Raw genomic sequence first — 11595 nt, 5'->3', positions numbered from 1 at the left:
GAGATTCACAATCATCTCAGGGTTCAATATTCTTAGAGACATCTTCCAAGATCTTTGCAAACCCTTTGCAAAAAATCATTCCCATCCACCTTTTGAAAAACCCAAGTTGTTTGCAAGTTAGATCGCAACCTACCACCTTGCACAAAAAACTAGGAACAAATCACAAGTCTAGAACATAGATCTACAACACACATCACAAAAACTCTCTATGATCATGCTCCAACAAGATCAACCTTCCATATTTGCATCCATCAATCCATTTGCAAGTCTTCTAAAATTGAAAGTCAAAACCACAATCTACCACCTCAAAACCAAGTTATCTAGGACTCTAGAAAGAACAATCCAACACAAGATCAAAATCTTTACAAATCAACTTCTCTCCAACCCAAGGTCCTAGTGAAAACTGCCTCTGGTTCGACACTAAGTCTATAGACTCAAGAATAACTAAGCTCTAATACCATTTGATGTAGCAAGATATCTAAGGGTACCTCTACTAGAGGTAATCTAGATCCTTGAAAATTACCACACAATGGAAACACAACACAAGATACACAATTGATACCAAATAGAAATCTTTATTCATATAACAACTATTTACATGCAATGTCCTAGGCTATAAGGCCTTCTTGGTTATGGCCAAATACAACAAAAATTACAATAATAGTTTTGCAAGATCCCTTAAGATCCAACCCAAACTTTAACCAATCTAGATCCATACTCTTGTAGAAACCTCCAAGGAAGATCTAAACTTGTGCTCACATGCCTAGCAAAAAATCTCCTTGTTTCCCAAGCCTAAGCTACTAGCCCTTCTCAACCTTTACCCAAGATTGAAGTATAAATTTTCTCACATTCAAAACTCTATCTACACACATAGGAAAAATTTTCTCTTCAACTACTCCACACTAAACTCAAGATACACTCCCTTTTGAATGAATTTGACTCACTCCTCTAAATGAATGCTTAAGACTCCAAAAGACCCCCTTACTTATCTGGAACTAAGCCACAAGTCAGCCTAGAAATTATAAGTTAAAATAAACCCTTACTTTAAATAAATGCATTAGCCACAAGTCAGTTGTAACACTCATTAAATACTTGCAACCCAAATTAAATGCCAAAAGGTCATTTCATAGACAACTCAAGCAACATACAAACTAAGACATGACCGAGTGTCAGAAACCACCACCAAGAAATGACATCTTCTCAAGCATAACTAAGCACCTTAATTGACCAGTCTAACCTGGGAAAAACTAATTCCCATTTCCAAGTGTAAATTGAACCACATTATATGCCGAGTTCCCTAAACATTGTTGAATGCCTTCATTGACCGAATCACTCGGTTAACACAACAACTACAAACCACCCAGTAAGGACTGAGTACCATCTCTTCATTAACCGAGCACAAACAAAAGCTTAACCAAGCACACTTAGTAAACACACAAATTACCTCCAAAGTAACTATCAAGCATTCCTCCAAAGTAGTCACTAAACAAACCCAAGATGCTCCTACATCAGTAAGATCCTAAAGACTAGTCAAAATCTATTGACAAATTTCTTAGTATAGATGATCTTGAGATCTATCAATTAAATGTCCGAGTCACTAAATGTATGTGGTCACAAACTAGAATATACTCATCAAATAGGAATGTAGGGGGTAAATAAGGGGTAAATCAACTTGTGGTACCTTCTCTTGATCATGTCTTTATCTTTTTCCCTACCCTTGATCATGTTCATGCCCATTTCCTAACCCTATCCATAAATTTGAGACTGAAGTTAGCCATGATCTTGGGGTACATGATATCTATCATGGGATGCCATCTATGACTAAAATTTGTGAACTAAATGTTAACTTAAAATTAAGTACTTGAGTGTGTGTGTGTGTGTGTGTGATTATAAGAACATCTATTCAATAAAAACTAAAATGTGAACTATTAGTAATCTAAGGTTTTAAGGGTTCATAATAGGTCCTACTACATCTTATTAGTAATCTAAGGTCTTAAGGGGTCATATTAGGTCCTATTAGTAATCTAAGGTCTTAAGGGGCCATAATAGGTCCTATAAGTAATCTAAGGTCTTAAGAGGTCATAGTAGGTTCTATTAGGTCTTATAAGTAATCTAAGATCTTAAGGGGTCATATTAGGTCATATTAATAATATAAGGTCTTAAAGGGTCATAATAGGTCCTATTAGGTCTTATTAGTAATCCAAGGTCTGAAGAGGTCATATTAGGTTCAATTAGTAATCTATGATCTTAAGGGGTCATAAAAGGTCTTATTAGGTCATATTAGTAATCTGAGATTTTTAAGGAGTCATATTAGGTTCTATTAGTAATATAAGATCTTAAGGGGTCATATTAGGTCCTATTAGTAATCTAAAGGTCTTAAGGGGTCATAATAGGTCCTATAGTAATCTAAGGTCTTAAGGGATCATAATAGGTCCTATTAGGTCTTATTAGTAATCTAAGGTCTTAAGGGGTCATCTTAGGTCCTATTAATAATCTAAGGTCTTAAGGGGTCATAATAGGTCCTATTAGTAATATAAGGTCTTATGAGGTCATAATAGGCCCTATTAGGTCTTATTAGTAATCTAAGGTCTTAAGTGGTCATATTAAGTCCTTTTAGTAATTTAAGGTCTTAAGGGGTCATAATAGGTCCTATTAGGTCTTATTTGTAATCTAAGGACTTAAGGGATCATATTAGATCTTATCAATAATCTAAGGTCTTAATGGGTATGTATTAGGTCCTATTAGTAATCTAAGGTCTTAAGGAGTTGTATTAGGTCCTATTAGTAATTTGCAGTCATAATGGGTCCTATTAGGTCTTATTAATAATCTATAGTCTTAAGGGGTCATATTAGATCCTATTAGTAATCTAAGGTCTTAAGGGGCCATAATAGGTCCTATTAGTGATCTAACGTCTTAAGGGGCCATAATAGGTCCTATTAGGTCTTATTATTAATCTAAAGTCTTAAGAGGTCATATTAGATCCTATTAGTAATCTAAGATATTAATTGGTCATAATAGGTCCTATTGGGTCTTATTAGTAATCTAAGATCTTAAGGGGTCATATTAGATCCTATTAGAAATCCAAGGTCTTCAGGGCTCATATTAGGTTGGGAATTTATGTGTTATTAGTTGAATGTTATTTTCTAATAGGTCCCGTCAAGTTCTAATAAGTGTTAATATGTCCTATTACATGTCCTATTACATCTTAAGAGGTCCTATTAGTTGTTAATAGGTCATGTATTAGATGTTAATAGGTCATGTTAGGTGTTAATAAGTCTTATTAAGTTTTATAAATTAATATAAAATTTACACGTGCATCAAGATAAATTAAATACATAAATCTAAAAATGAACATTAAATTTTGCATCTAAATATCTAAAACATTTAAACAAATGTTGACAAATTAAATACATGTGTGCTATTAATTAATAGGTCCTATTAGGTCTTACTAGTAATCTAAGGTCTTAAGGGGCCATATTAGATCCTATTAGTAATCTAAGGTCTTAAGGGGTCATATTAGGTCCTATTAGTAATATGTGGTCTTACGGGGTCATATTAGGTCTTATTAGTAATCTACGATCTTAAGGGGTCATATTAGGTCCTATTAGTAATCTAAGGTCTTAAGGGGCCATAATAGGTCCTATTTGTGATTCAAGGTATTAAGGGGCCATAATAGATCCTATTAGGTCTTATTAGTAATCTAATGTCTTAAGGGGTCATATTAGGTCCTATTAGTAATCTAAGATCTCAAGCGGTCATAATAGGTCCTATTAGAACTTATTAGTAATCTAAGGTCTTAAAGGGTTGAAATGTCCATTTTTTGATTTTGTATGATATTTACAATCTTTAATCAAATCTTTAAGATCAAACAACTAATATCACAAAGATCCTCCAAATTTCTCAAGAAACCCCAAATCGGGTATGCCAGAAATGGTGCCAAAAGCTTCACAGCTTCACCTATTATTAATAAATCTGAAAATGGCCATTTTTACAGATTTTTTAGCAGCATAAAAGCCTAAAATATGACATTTCAAGATCTATATAGCCTTTACACAACATATCACAAATGTAGGACAAAAACTATGCTCATCGGGCTCTCGAAATTAACACAAAAATGCCCAGAAACACCACAAAAACACTAATAAACTATCTCAAAAGTTTAATCATGTCCCAATAAATATATTCAGCTCTATTTTAACAGCTTAAATTCTGAAACACAACAGCAACCAAAACTGATATGAAATGCTCAACTGAAAACACCAAACTCATGCAAAAAACACACCCAAAAACCCACAAATCTACACTGTTCAACACAAAGGCAAACTCTGTATGAGCATGCACATGGAATGGCTTCAAACTCCCGTCCTTAGCCTTCCTGGAAACCTACAAACTCCCATTCTTGGGTCTCCATGGAAACCTGCAAACTCCCGTTCTTGGGTCTCCTTCTCCACAGGTCTGGCAGCCTCTGAAGAATAACAAAGAATGAGCAAAAATCAAGTTCTCTTCCTCCCCAAAATGCCTCCAAACCCCTTAAAAGGGGCCATAAACGTAACTCACGTCCAAGAGAGGTTAATGAAACATATTTTAATAATAATTTCATTTATTAGTCCAACGGTTTCCAAAGATTAACCCCCCTTTTTCTGAAACTTCACTTTCTTGGGCCTGCCTGTCTTAGCAAAGATTATTATTTTTTTATTATTTGAAAAGGGGACATGACAAGGGTCATATTAGATCCTATTAAAAATATAAGGTCTTAAGGGCTCATATTAGGTTAGGAATTTATGTGTTATTAGTTGAATATTATTTTTTAATAGGTCTCATTAGGTTCTAATAAGCAATAATATGTCCTATTGTACACTCGAAAGTGTCCCACTCTAAACCATTCTATCCAAACGATTCCATGAGTTGGAATGTTCAGATGCCGGCTTAGAGCTCCCTATCCATGGAGTGCAAGAGAGTATATTTCAAGAATAAGAAAGCTCTCAGATGAGCCTTAGAGATACTCTTCTTGCTAGTAAACCATGCAATGGGAGGTTCCAAAGACAAGATGCAAGAATGCAAATGTCTCAAGGATTTCCTCAAGAATGCAATGCAACTAAAGATTAAGCTAGAATGAATATGAAAAGTGCAGCTATTCTAAGAATGGATGAGAGTGTTACAAAACCAACTATTAGACTATATGATTTAAGCTACATGTAAAAATGAAAGCTAAGCTAAGCTAGAATACCATGATGCCATGGATGAGAGAATGTAGACAAGAAATAGAAGTTCTCCACAAAGATCGAAAGAAACCTGTTAGAAAACCTGCAGCATAACAATGTTCAAAAGATGGATCGATTGAGGGGAAAAGCTCTCTCCCTTTTAAAGATGTATGGACAGTAGAGATCAAGATGAAGATGGTGGATGATCAACGGTGGAATTCAAAAAGAGGAGCGATCCATGTGCACACACAAGTCAACCAATAGAATATAAGTTGACTTGTCATATAAGACAAAAGTCACAAAGCCTTTTCTTTTAATTGCAAAATAGAAAAAGGACTTTATGTGTGCACTTTAAGTGGGTTAGAAGAATGGGGTCTTTTATTTAATTAAAAGGGGACATGTTCTTTTAATAAAATAATGAACTTAGGATAGCATAGTCAAACTATAGGTTATAATCAAATAAATTGATTATTAGCAATTTGGCTTAGGTAAGTGATTAAATTAATTTAGCCAAAATGTCGAAAAGGGGGCTAATAATCTAGATGACCATTTTTAGGTGATTACATTTGCCCCTCTTTGACTAATGTGTGATCGATCTGGGAACACATTATGTCAAAAAAAATAGAAAGCCAAGTAGGCGGTGATAGATATAGATATCTGATTTTGAAGAATGAAATGTAGAAAAAGATAGCAAGTCCTAAATGTACAGCCTGATAGTGGTAGTACTGAACACTAGGAAAAGATGATGTCAGAATTCAAGAAGAATGCTAACACTTAGAAAAGAGGATAGAGTGAGAGCAAGTGAGAAGACCAAACAAATGCTCCTAAGCAGTGATAGAGTATTTCTGCCCCCTCGGGATCAAAATTGAAATGAGGTAAGAGGATGCAGAAACTAGCTAGATATGAGAAAATTGAGATATAGCAATGTCCGATATGAAAGATAAATGATTAGAACCCAAGAATGACTATAAGAAAGTGATAAAATACCCCAGTTTGACTAGAGTTGACCTTGAAGGATATATCATAAAAATTAGGTCAAAACGAGTAGAAAGGTGATTTTAGACATGAAATAGTGAGTTGAAGTAGATATGAAGTATGGAAATGATGAAGACATGAAGAAATGAAGATGCCCAGTGATGATTCTGAGATTAGACCTCAAAAGGTCAGCTAACTGCTTAGAAGAAAGTAGAATTTTAAAAGACAAATTTGACCATCAAGATGAACTCGAATTTGGATTTCGATCCTGAAAATGAATCTAGTATGTTGAATTATTTAAGAGGTCAAAACTTTATATAATGTGATGATAAGATAGAAAAAGAGATGAAGTGAAAGATTAAGAAGGTGAAAAGACATGAACAAGAAGAAAGTAAAGAAATACATGAAAGGAGTTAGCTGATATGTCCACAAAAAAGATGAAGAGAGAGCTCTCCCCACATGCAAGAATGCAAGACTAATCTAGAAAATGAACCTAAAATGAAAGCTAATATGCAAACTGGTTTACTAGCAAGAAGTGCATAACATTTAGACTCTTAATTTCATCATTGAGCATTTATTAGGGACATCATGAGATCATACAACCATCACTAGTATAACTATGAGGATATGAATATGATCGATATTAGATAGGTATGTGGAAATCCAATCCAAGCATTAGAGACATGTAAGTCAAGATAACTACACGATTAGATTCCCTAAATTTAATTTAGCAAGATTACACCTGTATCAAGGCATAAGCACCAGGATAAACCCTGAGTGTGGTCTTGCAAAACAGTCAAGGATGATACATTTGTAAGTCAACGTGTTGAATAGGACCAGCATAAATGCTTACAACACTATAGAAAAACAAAGTATACCCATAAGAAAAAATCAAGAAAATATGTCCCATGCCCCCAGTCTTCTAGTCAATGACATCCTCGAAAGACTATTAGAGAGGGAACACATGGCAAAGAAATCATCATAGACAACACACAAAGTAGATATAGATCAGCATAGCTCAGTCGTTTAAGTGTTAAAGTGCATGTGTGCAAGTCACTTGGCCATTTCTTCAAGACTTGATTCTGATAGTGAGAAATATCGCGACATCGGAGACCATAGGTAAACTATTTGTAAAGTGTTAAAAAACACTTGATGTCAAAGTGGGGGAAGTGTTGAGAAACATTGTTTTATGAGTTGTCAAAGAAACCCTAATGCACAAGAATACCTCAATAGGCTAAGTAGCTATGCCCACAAGATGAGGACAAGAAATAATTCCAAGCTAAGAAATGTGTAGCGAAGTGGATGATTGAGACAGATAGACATAGGTGCAAGGGTCTCAAGTAGTGCCTGTTTCCAGGTTTTCACCACTTGACAGATTTTTTCAGGACTTTTTTCAATTTTTTGTATTTTTGAATTTTTGATTTTTTTTGATGATACATCAAAGTGCCTATTGCTAGGTTTTGACTAAGATGATCATTTTTTTCAGGGCATTTTCTGATTTTTAGGATTTTTTAGAAGGTTTTAGATATCACTAGTTCTCAAGCAAGATCACATCATTTTCTCCCAATGTCTAGCAAGGTGTAGGACATGATGGAGCAAAAAGTTGGTGGATAGACAAAGATGGATAAGAAAGGAGTATGAAGCAAGTGAAAGTGATCCTCAAGGACACACTCCTCAAGAGTACCCAAGCTAGGGAAAGAGGTGAAATAGTCATATGAAGCATATTTTGGATAAGCAATGGAAGTAATGAGAAAGATAGCATGTAGGATAAGCAATGAAGCCAACAAGCGAGATAGCATGAAGATAAGCGATGGAAGCTAATGAGAAAGATAGCATGTAGGATAAGTGGTGAAGCCAACAAGTGAGATAGCATGAAGTGTGTAGTCCAAAAGAGTAGCCATGTCAAGAGACCTATGAGAACCATGTTTCATTTATTATGATCAAGATCAAGGGGTCAACTAGATAGTATAGCAATGGGATAGAGCAATAAGAATAAAGCTCAAGATAGAGGCTATGAGTGAATGGGAGAGCACAATAGAAAATATAGTGGATAAGATAGCCAATATGCAAAGATAGCTCAACATTGTCAAGATCAAAGAGAGAAGAGGGGATAGATGGATGATGGAAGAATTACACATGATGCTTGTTGGCTAAGTTTTCATCATGGTACTTATCCAAGGTGCCACAAGAAGTAGTTTTCACCATAGGATGGATTTATTTCTCTTTACTTTTGCTACCAAGGTGCCACAAGAAGTGGTTTTCACCAAGGCACATTTTCATTTTTTGTATTTTTTCTTCTTTTTTTTTTTTTTTTTTTTTTTTGATTTTTTGATTTTTAGAAAGAGCTCAAGCTGTTTGTAGATAGTGCTCCTATAGAAAAGATAAGTCATGATAAGGTAAGACCATAGACTTGTATGCTCAAAGATGTTGATAGGGTGATGAAAGAGAAATGGTAGTAGGAAGAATATATGGAGGATAAGAGTTCATGTATAGAAAGGAGGTGTAAGCTTTAGAGGATTTCATGAGGGTAGTTGAAATATTGTACAAGATCAACATTGACACACACCTTGAAGGGTATTGGAATGATGGAGGAATCATGGATGAAGTAGCTTGAGGGTTAGATGTATGAGGTGGTAGAAGAGATTTGGAAAAAAGTGGAGTGGAAGGCTTTGGAATATTTTTAGAAATATTTTTGGAAGAAGATGGAATGGAAGCCTTTGGAAGCTTGAATGTCAACTTTGAAGTATTTTCAATATTCAAGGTCTTTTAAAAGAGACTTGGGAATCCATATAGCTTTAGATTTTCCTTTAGTTACTTCAAAACACATTTCTTCAATAATGGGTTTAGGTACCCATATTTTCTTTGATTTAGCTTTTTTAATAGTGGACCTTTGTGGTCTCTTTTGTGCATTTTCCTTCTTAGCATTCACATGTCGATTAGATGGGACATAGTGATCTTCATTTTTCAATGGATTATTATGTTTATTCTCACTTCCAAAGGACTTGGGATTTGTGGATGAATAAGGATGATATGACTGGTTTAGATGTATAGATGGTGATAATTCATCAAAGATGAGCGTCTTTGTTGATCTTGAGGTATGACGAGAGAGTTAGGGAATGAGCTAGGAGTGAATGTAGGAGATGGAGGAACATAAGGTCCCAATATAGATGGAAGGTTTGAAGGCTTTAGCTTATATGGATAAGGACCAAGGATAGATTTAGAAGATGCAAAGGGATATTGGAAAGGGATGTCAACATCTTTAGAGTGAGAAACATGGTCAAAGCCATCAATAGACTCATGAGTACCTTTGATAGGAACAACATTTTTAATAGAAGCACTTAAAGCTTGAGCACAATTTTGAAGTGGATGTGGAGAAGTAGAACATGAGGGGATGCTTTGATCTTGACAAGTAGCTTTGGATATCATATGAAGAGAACTCTTTTCATAATTTTCAGTAAGCTCAAGGGAGATAATGGAAGTGGTATCTTCATCATACTTAGGAGGTGGACAAGATATAGGATATGGAGGGGGAAAATCTTGAAAGAGATGAAAGGGTGCTTGATCTTGATCTTTCTTGACATTTATAGCTTTTTCTTTTTGAGAGTCCTCTTGACATGAAGCCACATCTAAGGACAAGGGAGAATGAAGAGTGAATGGAGTAGTGTTTAGATTAGGCATAGTACTGCATGAAGGTTTATGATGTTTAGGATTAGTAGCATGGAAAAGGTTTGCAACCAAGTGAAGGTTAGCTTGAGTTTCTTTTAGAGGTAGCCCTTGAGGATACACGTAGTCAATGTGGAAAGAATTAGGTTCCTTTTTTGATAGAGGCATGTTGGAAAGCTTTGAAGTGTTGGGAGATGCATGAGTGTTGGAAGAAGTGGAAGATGTAATGGAGCCACTACTAGACATAGGTTCATCAATGTAATCTTGCTCAAGAGAAGTATCCTCAACACATGAGTCGCTAGAGGTATCAATAATTCCACTATCAATAAGATCTTGGATTTTATATTTTAGCTCAATGCAATCCGAAGTACTATGCTCATTATGTTGATGATAAGCACAATAAGAATCCAAGAAAGGATTTCCATAGGAGCTAGACTTAGGCAACATGATGAGCTTAGTTTCAAGAAGTGTTTGCAAAATTTCATCATAAGAATGTTCCAAGGGAGTAAAAGTCCTCTTAAAAATATGTCTAGGATCTTCTTGTTGTTTCTCAAGTGAATGGCATACATCCATGTCTTCATCATTATCTTGGTCAAAGATAGGTCCATCATGAAATTTTAGTATAGGCTCAAAGGAGGTATCACTTGCTTGTTCTCTAAAGAGGTCTTTAGGTCTAGAAGATGAAGACATTTGATGTCTTGAAGTAGAGCATGTAGACCTAGAAGAAGATGATGACCTCAAAGAAGGTGACTCACATGCATGTAAAGACCTTAAGTAAGATTCATGTAATGATGCAATCTTCTCCTCTAACCTTTTCTCAAGTTTAGACTTCATTTTTGTCATGCGCTTAGAGAAATGAAGGTAAGAAAGATCATTTGTCTCTTCTAGTTTTTTGTATTGCACATATAGATCTTGAAACTCTTTAGTGACATGGAGGATATCATGATCATCTAAATTTGGTTGAGGTTTTCTAGCACAAGGTTTAGATCCCATAGTTTTAGATGCAAAGCCAAGCATAAAATAGTCTAGAAGATAACTTGATGTTGAAACTATAGGAGGTAGAGTGTTCACTTGCCAAGATAGTAGAGAGAGATTAAAGCAACTTGTCAAATAATATGTCCAAGAAACTTACGACATGAATGACTCAAGTCAATAGCTAGGCAAGATGCGTAAATAGCCAAATAGATAGAGTAAGCAGGGTGACAAGTGAACAACTCTCCCAACCCAAGAGTGTAGTCAAGAAATCAAGGTAACCATTTTAGCAAAAGGATAACTAGCAAGCATGCATAGACCATGAAGACAAAAAGACCAAGAGCACTAAGACCAAAGAGCCACTTTAAGCATGTTCAAGCACTAGAGAGACATATAAAAGAAAAGTCAAATGATGAGACTCCTCTTAGCAAGCAACACAAGAAAATGTTTGCACTTGATGTTTTGACTTGGTTGACAAAGTTTGACAATAGTTGATAGCATAGCAAGTTTGATGTTCAAAAATAATTTATTTCCAAGCAAGATACTGACACATGAAATAGTCTTCAAACAATCAAGCAAGGGACAAAGCAACCTTGCATGATACAAGCATATGTGAGGTCTTAAAAGAAAGCCGTATAACTATCATCATGTGTATGTTCCAAAGATTTCCACAGATATACCACATTCAAGAACACATCAAGCAATATCTACCTAAAGGACATGGTTCATTACTCAAAAACTTGGCCCACGCTTGATGCTCCTTTGCCTCACACCAAGTGGTTTT

This window comes from Cupressus sempervirens, chromosome 9 (assembly GCF_028749045.1).
Source record: "Cupressus sempervirens isolate cs-2001-9-10 chromosome 9, ASM2874904v1, whole genome shotgun sequence".
Classification (NCBI taxonomy): domain Eukaryota; kingdom Viridiplantae; phylum Streptophyta; class Pinopsida; order Cupressales; family Cupressaceae; genus Cupressus; species Cupressus sempervirens.
Note: the sequence above shows the minus strand (reverse complement) of the source record.